Below are 12,837 nucleotides of genomic sequence, written 5' to 3'. Positions count from 1 at the left end.
GCTGCCACATTAATACACTAGCTTGCCTTTCAAATATCTTTAGACCAATGACTTAACTGGCTAGACAGCTGCACTCTGCAGAAAATGTGTGGTAGTGACAAAGATAAGTGAGGTTTGGCAACAAACTAAATTGTCCAGGGACATCTTCAAGTCTTCAAGAGGGGTTAGATTGATATTAGCTGGGAGTTAGGTGGGCTGGGGAGATGAAAGGGTTAAATGGATGGAGGAATGATTGGGAGGAAATGAGGTAAGGGTTGGGAGGAGCTTAAGTGGTTTATGCAAGTGTAGCTGGGCAAGTAATCACATTTTGGAGTGAACTTGCTATGGCAAGGTACACCCATGATGACCTGTGGATAGTGTTGCATGTAGGGAGGTAGGCCTTGGAAGGAATGTGGTAAGATGGTAGAGCAGCTATATGGAATTTACAGGTTGGTAGGTGGATGTACTAGTGGTCATTGTGGCAGATTAGATATAAAGGTATCTGCTTTAACAGGATTATTGTTTTCACAGGTTTGTTGTTTAGTTAGGCAAGCCAGGTGATGTAGATTAATGGGATTATTACAAAACTCCCTTTGGGGTTGGCTCCTACAGGCTAATTAGAGAGGCAGAGTAAGAAAAACATGTTTGCAGTGTAAGGATAGATAGAAAAAAACATTTTGTTTGACTTGCATGTAGCCTTTTGGAGGCTTGTTGGATTCTTAAGGAGTGAGCCACTTTTAGTAGCTTGGCTGGAGTTATTGCAGTGTTCCTGGTATGGTTGACAGCCTTGAAGGTTGGCTTTCATTTGTTGGTGGCTTCAGATTGTTGGTGTGGTTGATGGAGCTTTGCCGGTGGGAGTTGGTGAGGTGGAGTGTGAGCTTGCTGGACTGTGGATGGCTTTGTTTAGCTGATTCAGTTTTCCTTGGTGGCTCTTGACTGCTGACTCTTGTGGGTTATGGGGGTGTCCATTGCTGTGTGTGCACAGTTGCGGCCAGGGGAGCATTGACAGTTGGTCATTGGTGAGGTTTTTACGACTGTTTCCATCATTAAATTGTTACAGGATGTTTCCTGGCAGCTGCGGTGTTCCACACAGATGCACAAGAAGGAAGAGAAAGGATTTTGCGGAGTTGCTGCTGTTCGGAATGCATGGTGGGTGGGTGATGCTGATAATGGTTGGGGTTATGCAGGTTTTTCTTCATTGGGCTGTTCTTGGTGCTGTTCTTGCCGTGGCTTTCTCGGTGTCATGCTTGGAGGGTGTTTGGTTTTACTGAAGCATGGATGGGGTTCTCGGAGTGATGGATGGTTATCTTGTGTGGGACTATTGGCTTGTTGTTTGCATGTGCAGGATTTCTTGCCAGTTGTGGTGTTATCTATTGTAAGGAGAGGGGCTGGTTTCCATGTGTGGCTGTGATGGGGGACAGTGCTGACAGGCTGTGGGATGGATGTGCAGTGCTCAGGTGGTGCCTGTCTGGTTGTCAAGGATTGTGGAAGAAGTTGTTTGTAATTGTTCGCGGGGTTGGAGTGGCTTGGAGTGAGTGTGGCATGGGCTGTTGCTGGTAGGCTTTGGTCTTTTGCCGTTTCTGGTGCTGGTTGCTGGTGATTCATTTTCAACAGGGTTTTGGGCTTCACTGGTGTGGGCAGAATATCATGCCCATTGTTAAGATTTTACTCCACTGACACAGCCAGTGGTTTTTGCGGGTTCTGAGCCTGATTGTGAATGAGTGTTGTTGCGCATGCATGGGGGCTCATGGTCAAGGTTGCTTGGAGGTGCCGTGAATTGGCACAAGGTTGGTTTCTTGCTTTAAATGTTTTAAAACAAATTTTAGTTATAAGCATTCTATTACCTAGCACAATATTTTACTTGTTACTGCTTATTGATAAGAACAGTACTGAGTTAAATATGAATTTGTTTGTTGCAACTTGTCATTAAAATGGTAAGATAAAACTTTATTTAGTTTTATAAATGATTGGGTAGGGGGGTAGTGTGCCCCCTTATCAGGCACAAAAGGAAAGAAAGGCACAACTTCATGCAATTGTTAGACAGCATGTATTTTAACTTTCTTCCTCTTCATTATGCAAGCTGTATACATTTGGTGAGGTTATCTTAAGCTGGATAGGACAGAAGAGAAAGAACTAGCAGTGAGTAATCCCCTAATACTTAATTATATTTCTAAGTATGCGACTTCCAGTGTTCAGTGAAGTTTTGAAATGTGGTCCGCTCATGTCAGGTGCAACTGGAGATGTGAGGCATAGCGGTTTACAGTTTTTCCCAATTGTTGGGACAACTTGGTTTTGAGTTGTTGCTGTCGGGTTTGAATGTGCAGGGTCAGAATTTTGATTAGAGAGTTGTATCCTGGTCTTGCTTTGCAGGTAACTGTGATCGTTTTTAAAAAAGAAAGGGTACTGCTGACATGGGCTCATGCTCAGAGTGTGTTTTTGGAATATTCGGTATCCTGTTACTTTGTGGATATTCCAAGACTCTCTGGTGGGGGCAGTGATGGCTACTGCTTACAGATGTTTCGACAAAACATCAATGGTAGTGGAAGGGGTGGGGGGGTTGGCACGCTTTTTGGATTCCATGTATGGGGTCACCATTTCCTTTTCAGGTTAAGGATGCAAGATGGGAAGGGTAGGAAAGAAAAAAAATTGTAGATATTTATAACAGGTGTGGGGTATTGCTTTCAGCCTGGCAATGCATGGCTAGGTACAGAGGATTTAGTCCAGAACATGAGTGCCTTTTTGAGTATCTGATGAGTTTCTCTTCAGCTGTGTGGTTATTTCAGCAACACTGAGTCTGTAAGAGCAGTATTTAAGGTTTGTTCTGAGGTGGACCTTGTGGTTATTTGTGGTCTGGCTGGAATTTGGGCTGGAAGTTGAAACATACATCTTTACTGTACACAATTTTGCAGACTGTCCAGATTTTGGTCTTATGTTTTGGTCTGTTTCTCATAAAATGGTAGTTGTCTGAAACATTATTGTGAAAGCATATGGGTTGAAGGCAGAGAATGATGACAGACATTTGGGTTTCAGGCTTAATACTCATGGTAAACCCGTTCTGTCAGCCTAGGTTTTAAACCTTGCAGTTAGGAACAAGGACTGACACTCGAGTTCAGAATGCCTACCTTTCAGGAAGTTCATGTTAGTGCAACACTGGAGTGGTTATATATGTTTGCAAGACCAATATAAGTTGGTAAAAGCAACATTTAATTAGAAATATCTAATTAAAAAAAAAACCCTACTTTTGGACATTTGATCTTTATTTTCAGCCTTCCCCAAATGTTTCTCGCTATGAGGTTGAGAGGTGTGGCTCATAGGTACTTTTGCTGCTGCCTGAAATAACTGGAGTTTACTATGGAGTTCCCAGACTTGACAACTAGCTTAATGCAGGTGGCAAGGGGTGGACATAGGAATACTGTGTTTGGCACATAGATGCAAGGTAAAGGGTTTGATTCTCATCTTTCATTTGGGGGGATAACAGAGCTTGGGTGGATGAAGGGGCAGAATGGGTGAACTATGCAAGGGATGGAGTGTTTCATTTTCCATCACCTTTGTAGTATGGTCAGGCTTGCCTTGTGCTTGGATTTGAGGGGGGGAATAATAAGCCTGCAGTAAGGGTATACCAGATTGAAGGTATGGAGGATCCAAGCACAATTAACTGGGGTGGCCTACTGGGCATTGCACTATGTTTTAGTTCAGAAGATCCTGGGTTCGAGACTTAGCAGCAGTAATTGTTTAGTTACACAGTGGCTCAATTGGGTAGAACAGGCTTTCATGGTAGAAGAATTCAGTTTGGAACATAATTGATGTGGTCTAATGAGAGAGAGTTCCCTGGATGCACTGCACCTGAGAGGAATGGGTATGTTAGGGGTGTATCTTTCTACTATAGCAGACATGTTATCTACCACTGCTGGGTGTGGGTTGCATTAGGGATATTTGTAGAACAAGTAGTCAAAGATGTAGCTTCCTAGAGGTCATTTTCTTGGTGATTTTGGTCATGGGCAGGTGTAGAGGCTGGACAGTTGGTCAACAGGGTAGGTTCTTGACTCTGCTTAAGATTGTCATTGAGATGTGTTGGTTACAGGAATGTTGTGAATTTACTGTCTGTCTTTCTAGGTGGAGGCACACAGTGGCTGGTGGTTGACTGGTCAGAATGAAAGAGGTCCGACAAATTGATGAGGGTGCTTGCTGTGGATGTCTCGGATGCCAAAGTTGTGCACACCAAGGATACAAAGGACAAAGTGCAGAGTGAACAATGGTCAGTGGCCTGTAAGAAGCAGAGTTGTGAGGTAGCTGATTTGGGAGGCTGGGTTGTTCGTTTTATTTATGGTTATTATGCACTTGTATTTGGAAGTAAGGCATTCTGCTGGGGGAGGCTGAGTTGATGTTTGGTAGATGGTATGTTAACAAGTGTTTGTTTTGTACTCATTAAGGCATTTCAAGGTTGGTGCAGCTGGGTAGTATAAGACTAAGGGAGAATAGGGTATGTTGTGGGCAAGTTATAGCAGGGTTTGATATTTGCTTAGGGGTAGTTTTGAGTTTTTACTGGTGAGAGGAGTGGCACCACTTTCAGGAGCAGGGGTAGTTACTAGGTTAATGGCTCTAAGGTTTTGATGACCTAGCCAGCTTCAGGTAAGTAAGATTCCTAAGTTATAATTACATTGAAGAATGTTGATTTAGAAGGTATGGAGGTGGGTCCCCTTGATAGCATGCAGGTCAAGACATTTTTTGTTGCAGTGAATTTACAGTTTCTTTTCTTTTACACATCCATGACGAAGGTGCTACAGTGGACATTGTGCCGGTGGCTGGAATGATGGGCAATGAGGTCATAAAGGACATGCTCAGAGTCACAGTTGCATATCTGAAGAAGGTGGAGGCACAGAATTTGAGGCTGAGATGATAAATGAGCCTGCATTCCCCAGTGGCTGAAGGAAGTGGGTTGCACAGGTGATACATATTGCCGGAGGTGTTTGCAGATTTGAAAGGTGGAAGCAGTCGGGGTCTGAAGGAGGGAATTTGGAGGGTGATTGATTTGGCAGGATGGATTTTACTGTTCTTACTGTATTGGTTGCAGAAGACGTTCTACTCACTAGAGAGGTATAATGGGGCCACAGAGCACAGTTAGAAGTGAACCATGGTTAGTGGTTTCTCGGAGTGGATGTTTTGGTGATACAGTGGGGTCAAGGGTAATCTTACTAATTTTAGTTTCATTAAGGTGCACCTTAATTTCATTACAGTGCATTTCAGTGCTGGTATGTTAAGGCATGGGGTTGATGATGGTGATTTATTGTAATTTACAGGTGATGGGTACACCGAATGATGTTTGACTTAATCCTTCCCTTTATGGCAGGTAGTTGGTAAATTAGTTTGGGTAGAAGGGAGGGGGAACAGCCTGGTCAAGCTGGTTGGTGGAGAAGAGGGACAGACTTGCACTCTTCTGTTCCCCCTCCGGTGTCTGAATGTTCATTTCAAGGCATTGGGGGAAAGAAAAATGAGCAGCTGGAGGAAACTTGCTGGATAGGTAAGCAAGCGGAGATAAGGATGCTGCTTATTTGGTTGGAAGATAATTCAATGATTGGTGTATGAAGTGAGATGGGGACGCGGCTTCATATGAGTAAGGTCATGTCATCCTGAATAATTTGGCTGGATGAGCAATTCAATAAATGGGATATGAAGTGAGTCTGGGATGCTACTTCATAAGTAAAGTAAGTGAACAAAGGTATGGACACTGCTCATTGGACAGGATGAGTAGGTATGCTGTCCTGTTTAACATTACAAGGATGTTTATGTTGTGTTTAGAATCAACTATACTATATCCAATTGTAATTAATACATTTTGGTGACCAAAGCTATGTTATGGATGTTTAATAAAGGTCATCAAATGTCATTCAGTGTGATGTGTTTATTGAAGCGGACCTGGGCAATAATCACACAGATAAAAGATTTTTTTGAAGAGGAATTCACACCTCAGACTATGTTTACATGATGCAGGGTGATGTCAGCATCTCTCTCATGGGCACTAATTTGCATGAGCCAGTAGGGTAAGGGGCAGCCTCTTGTAAAAGGATCCTCTACAATGAACACGACACATCTTTGACCCTAGAACATGACTTAGTTTTAGGAACTGCATTAAATCTTCATTGGCCTTTTGTCAGTCGTGCTCTAATTTTATATTTACAGCTGTTAGGGTAAATGTCCTTGCGCAAACAATGAAAGTTTTTTCTCAAATTATGCATGTTATTGGTGGAAGAAGCAGTTAACAGACTTTGAAGAGAGACAGTGGTCTGTTCTGAGTTCCAAATTCAAGAGGTTCTTTTTATTTTTTTTTTTTTTATTTTTAGATGAATGCAAACCTTTCCATTACTCAGCAGTGGATAATACCTTAGCAAATTACTTTGAAGAGATTAATCTGCAAACTGGAGGGTATGAAGAAACAAAAAACATGAATCTAGAGCCTGCAAAAGGGCTGAATGAAATGTCTAATTTGCCTACTTTTGCATCTAAAATCCCTTGTTAATCCTGATTAAGCACTTTTGCATTTCTCTAAACATGTGCAGTTACTGCCATTCAGGATCCTATACCTTCCTCCATTATCATAAGAGCAAAACTACACAACTAATACTAAAAAGCTGTTACCCATTTTCAGAAATAAATAGCTAATATTGTACTGAATATAAGTCATAAAGGGGAGAATAGTGTGTTATCTTTAACAAAAGCGAGTCAGTTAACTGAGGTTATTTCATCATGTTTGGTAATTAATTCATTGCCATTTCACTGCATACTGTCAAATTACATGACAAAAGGACTTTACATTAAGAGTGATTAGTACTTTTATACTCATATTTGTTAAGTTGAAAACAGTGAACTGGATCACATTGTGTTCCTTTGTATTATGTATTTTCAACAGTGATCAAACTCTTGTCCAGTGTAACACAGTAACTTCCTGCATGCAATCCCTCACTACTAATGGGAGGCCCTGAGTGTTGTGGTACACCTGGGAATGCTGCTCCACCATCCTCATGTTTTCTTTTGTTTCTGGAAGTCTTTTAGTCTACATATTTTGTTGTGTATTCACTGGAACATCTGGTGCCTGGAACTTTCTATTCCATTTACCACAAAAAAAGAACAAGACGATAATGATTAGAAAAGAAAAAATATAAAGAAAGATGGTAAAGACTATTTAATATTAAACATTCTACCACCTACTGGTATATAGACACCACTATCTACCTAAGAGATTGTTAACTCTGCATGCTATTCTATAACTACAGGAAAGCCCTATTAGGATTTTACTATTCTAACCTTTAATTTACACTGAAATGTAGGGTATGTGTCTGGGGGGATTCCAGAGTCTTGGTTATGCAACTTTATCTAATAAGTCTCCCACCACACTGAATGAGTTAATGAAGAGGAGAGTAAATCTATTTCCACTTCTGGGTCCCCATATTTTTTTATATATGTTTTATATACATTGGATATTAGTCACGTTGATAAGTTTATGCTAAAACCTAGTTAAATGTTAGAAGAGATGAATCTGAATTCCATTGACAAGTAGCACACCACAGAGCTGTATTTTTAATTAAATGCCCTGCTTCTTGAGCCATAAAACCTCAATTGTGAACAGTCACCTTATGGCAAATCACCAGCCTTACAACTCAAGGGTGAAACTCAAATACCCAAACCAAAATAACAGACACTCCAGACTCAGAAAAAAAGCAATTAACAAATAGTTCATGTAAGGGGCTATGTCCTCCCAGCACAACATTTTTGTGGTTATATAGACTTTATCTGAACCCTAAAGTTGCTATGAGTAAGAGAATTTGAAATTTCAACCTCCAGTAGCTTCTACTGATAAACAAAATTTCTGATACCAAGAGATAGTACTTGATCTAGCTGTTGATCCTACAAGCTGTCAATCAACTGGGCTTAACACTCTAAACAGTTCTCATATGAGAGACAGCAGTGATAATACCCGTGATTGAGTATCTCAGGAGTGTGGTGATTTGCAGTGTTGTGTTAGCACTGATTCCAAGAAGTTAGTTTGCCAAATTCATTGAATAGAATCTCATCAGTAATGTCTATCCCGTTCCTAACTGTCTTGGTGCTATATATGACACATCTTTGGTTTGCTCCTGGGAAATGACATTCATAGAGAGAATTGTCTTTCCATTATAGATGCAGGCTTTGAGGTTCACATAAAGTAGATTTCCTCTGTGCCTTTTCTAATTTCTGTATTTTGCCACTTCAATAACTTGGACCATATAAGTGGGTCAAGGTTATTGTTTTATTAAAGGTATGGCATGAACCTCTTGATTACTCTCTAAGTAATCATATAACATACTAAAACAGAAAAGTGCATTCCAGTAGTATATGTTGCAGAAATCCAAGCAAACGTCTTGTAATGAATAACATGATTATATCCTGAAGGTGAATGTTGAGAGCAGCTGTAGCAGAACATGTAACTGATTATTGCACAAACTTTTTGGGCTACTCTCATGTGTTCTTACCAGTTTGGTTGGAAATTTCTCCCTGGGAGCACATGATGCAGTTGAAACAGCAGACTGGCTGGCCTGGCTGAGGTGCCTTCCTGTATCCTGCAGAGCAACTTTCACTGCACAGTGACTGAGGAACCTAAATGAAAAAAAAAAAAAGCACAAATTAATTCACACACATATATGTATGTAAGTGTGTGTTTATTCCTTATTCTTTTTCTGGTGTTGGACTATAATAAGCTCTGTGCACCTCTCTTTTTTAACCATTTGAAATGAAATGATATCCGAATCAGTTCACTTCTTTATTAAACCTATATTAGATCATGTCCAGAATTCAGAAGCAGGAAAGAAAAGTACCATTTATAAGGCAGAAATACTGTACTGTACTGTACTGCTCATACAAGACTACTACGCTAACAGCTGAAGAGCCCTTGCAAGCCCAGCCAGCTTTACTCAGATTTTACCTAGTTCTCTATCCCTGGGGAAAGATAACAAGGGTCAGCAAGCAGGATTTTGACCATTTTTATAGAATGTTTCTGTCCATAAAGGACATGGGCACCACTCTGTAATTGAATTTGCAATTTCCCATCCATTGGTCCAGATTGCACTTGAAGATTATCAGGGAAGGGCTCTGCTTTACATGAATAGGAAGCCTATTCCAGAGGACGGACAATCTCTGGGACACATATCTGTCTTTCCAGCATGGCCTATTCATGCAAGCGATCATAAGGTTTAGATCTTTGGAGCAGGTAACCCTCGTGCAGTTAGTTTCGTAAATATGCAACATTTCCATTAGGGCTGGGTCAGAGACTGCCTTGTATGTCAGGCACAGATCACCTCTCAGAATTGTTAAGAAACTGAATACATGATAGGAATATTAATCATTCTGCATACAACATGTTGGCTATGTCCTGTATTTTTTGGTTAAAAATTTCTGAGGATGCTCCAACTCGTGCAGGTGCCTGGCAAGGTACATGCCAAAGGGTGCACTGCATTTGATTATTGTTCTAATGAGGGCTGAGTACATTGCTATTATGACATCTTTAGATCTGGATGCCATGCCCTTACTTATAGGCTGAGACACATAGAAGGATTTGCTTACCACCATGGTCAAAGGTGGTCAAAGTTTAAATTACTATCTAACTGAGTAGTCAGATCTCTCAGCACTGGATCCACTCATGGGGTGCAATCAATGTTGTAATTTGCGGGGGCATTTTATTTCCCAAACGGATATTATTATGCACTTCTTCAAATTAAGTTTGAGGTTATGGCTCTGACACCAGTCATTAGTCTGTGTCAAAGCTTTCTCTAAGACATCATCATTCATTACTCCCAACTTGCAGTCATCAGCAAACTTGGTCCGCCAAAGGCCATCTGCATTTGCCTTGACATCTGAGAAGTATTTCCCAAACAGGAGAGGACTCAGCACTAGGCTCTGTGGTTGTGGTACTCCACTGGTGACTGGCCTCTTGCTGGATGTGGATTCCTCCACTGTAACGTGATGTGTCCTATCCATGAGCCATTTGGCTATCCATCTGGTGACATAGAGGTTTATATCCAGTTTTGTGAGTTTATGTATAATATCCAAGTGGTCTATTTTGCCAAATACCTTGACCAGATCAAGGTAGGCAGTATGTACTGCCTTGCCTTCATCCATGGCTTTGGTGATCTTCTCAAAGAAGTCTAACAGCTTGACCAGGCAAGACGGGCCCTTGATGAAGCTGAACTGGGTTGGGTCTAGAGGTTGGATATTTCCTGTGTCATTGTTAATCAGGTCCATGATAATCTTTTCTATAATGTTGCATATGAGTCTAGTCAGACTTATGGCCTGATATTTTTGTGGGTACATTGATGGTCCCCCCTAGTGCAGAGGGATGACTGTTGCTGTCCTCCACTCTACTGGGACAAAGCCTGCCTGGAGACTGTGGGTCTAAGTCATGTTTCAAGCTATTTAACAGGTACCCTGGGATTCTGTCAGTGCTCACTGATGCTGTGTTTCTAGCTTTAGAGAGTGCAGTGATGACCTGCTCTTTTGTAGTAATAGGCAAAGGAATAGTACAGGGTATTTCATGAGGAGTGACCAGAGGTGATGTGGGGGTGAAGTTTCACCTGAATGTATTGGCCAGCAAGGTTGCTATTTCTTCTTACTGAGTATAGGTTGTGCCATCTACTGCCGACTCAGCACAATGTTGAGAGTTTTCCTTAAGTCTCTGGACATAACTCGATGGTTATCCTTTGCTTGTGCCCATATTTAGCTTTTGAAGACTTGGCTAGTTTCCTGATTTGCCTGTTGAGACTACTGAGGGATTTTTTTCGCTGTTCTGCATCATCCCACTTACTTCTAGACAGGAATTTCTTCCTTCTGTCGTATAGTCTATTAATGCTAGGGGTCTAACAGGGTGAATTGTTTTTCTGGCTAGACCTAGGTTTAGTTCAGTCAGGTACTGCTGTTTCTATGCAGTTATTTAAGTGATTGTAAGGTGCATTTGTGTATACTTCTGCATAGGCCTCCATGTTTTTGGGGTTAGGGGGAGCTTTATAGAAGGTAATTTAGCTTGGAAAAATTCTTTAGGGTTTTAGGGTTTGATAGGGGGTTCTATTGCTAAGTTTATTTTAAAGGAGACCAATTTATAATTCAAACATACCTTTGACAACATTATGCTGGGGGCTGCAATGCTCCCCCATGTTTGTGAGTAGTATGCAAAGGATGTTTGATCCCCTAGAGGGAGTGCAGACCATCTTTTTCACAGCATTTGCACTGACAAAGCCCAGGAATCTCTGAACCTGCATGTTAGTGGTCATGTATGCTTTCAAGATTATTGAGGGATAGTTAAAATCACCCACGAGTATTGTGTGGGACTGAATGGTAAGTGATTCTAATAACTTCAGGTATTCAGAGTGGTTTTAATGGCTCATGGTTGGGGACCTGTAGCTAGTGATGATATGGTGGGGGATTTTTCCTGTGGTCAGTTGGACATGGAGTAATGCAAGCGAGTCATCCTGCTAAACCAGTCTAGAGGTATGATTGTTTTTATGTAAATGCAAACATTTCCTCCTTTTGTTTTTTTTTTCCTTTTCAGAAGGTGGTTTGAATGTATGATAGGCACTGCAGCCTTGCACTGCTGGGGTGCTTTCCACAGTTTTGAACCATGTCTCTAAAACTGCACAGAAGTCATCATTTTCTAAGGTGAGGAGAGGTTCCAGGTAGTGCAGTTTCTTGTTAAGATTCCTAGCACTGAGCAGCAGTACCTCCAACCTGGCATTAGAAGAATTTGTTACATTGGTAGGATTGTTGGTTTAGCACTGCCTGAAAAAGGCACTATTGGGGTGGCTAATGTTTTGGCCAGTGTTCAAAAACCTAGCAGAGACCATCTCTGGCAAAACAGCATGTCCTATTGATCATGTTGTCCCAGGCTGGCAAATACTGGATCCCCTTGGAATGACACCAGTAGCTAATACAATTACTGAAGTCAGTAATTTTCTCTTTGCATTGCGGTATCATTGTTGGTGAGGGTAGAATGCTGCACAGTGGGAGGCTCATACCAAAGTAATGTATTCAAAGAGACCCCACATGTCTCTCTTCATATGTAATTTTTGACAAACCATAAGAAGGTGAATGTTTTCTTCTGTTTCTCATGGTCTTACTAATCTGTAATTTGTAGATCTTTCAGAGGTCTCATTTATCCCCATGTTCACTGTCCATTGCAGGCTTGTCATTTTTAAGCTTCCCAAGACCTAAAATAAAATGGTCATGTTCTTTGATTAGGTACTGGACTGTTTACTTCAGCTAGTCAGTGTGTCGGGGGGGGGGGGGGCACTCAGGCAGTTTGTAAATGGCATATGGATATATACCAATTTAGTCTGAAGATAACAGAATAATAAGTATGCCCAATACCTTCACTTGTAAGATAATGAACCTACTAAAGAAAGGTAATTGCACTGTGCTTTAAGAAGGTTAGATGCAAAATCCAGGGGGTTATAAACATATACTGGGGCAAACTGTTTTCTAATAACATTTTAGCATCCATATTCCCTATATGATGCAAGTTTGGTTTTAAGAGAGAGATACAAACTTAAAAACTGCTTTTCTATCTCTGTATCTGAGAACAGCATTTCATCTACCTGTACATGTGCCAGCTTTTATGTTGAATACACTTTAAAATGTTTAAGAAATAAATCAAACTTTATCTCAGTGACATTAGAAGTCATCAGGAAAGGTGTGCCTTACACAAACAAATTAGATACATAACTAGGGCATACTTTATTTTTATGGATATTGATAGAGTTTACATTTGAAATGGATGCATCTGCGGTAACACTTGATACCATGTTAAGGATGAATCAGAGGTTTTGAATTTTTGCTACTTTT

General features: G+C 40.9%; 1 protein-coding gene across 1 annotated transcript in view; it reads left to right on the top strand.

Moving 5' to 3' along the window:
• LOC122803763 (extracellular calcium-sensing receptor-like) overlaps positions 1-12,837 on the top strand; it is a 1,059,758-nt gene that overhangs the window by 568,826 nt on the left and 478,095 nt on the right. The gene's annotated exons all lie outside the window — the stretch shown is intronic.

Source organism: Protopterus annectens, chromosome 6.part0, assembly GCF_019279795.1.
Source record: "Protopterus annectens isolate FY-2018-M chromosome 6.part0, PAN1.0, whole genome shotgun sequence".
Taxonomy (NCBI): domain Eukaryota; kingdom Metazoa; phylum Chordata; order Ceratodontiformes; family Protopteridae; genus Protopterus; species Protopterus annectens.
Note: the sequence above shows the minus strand (reverse complement) of the source record. Positions and strands in the feature narration are given on the sequence as shown.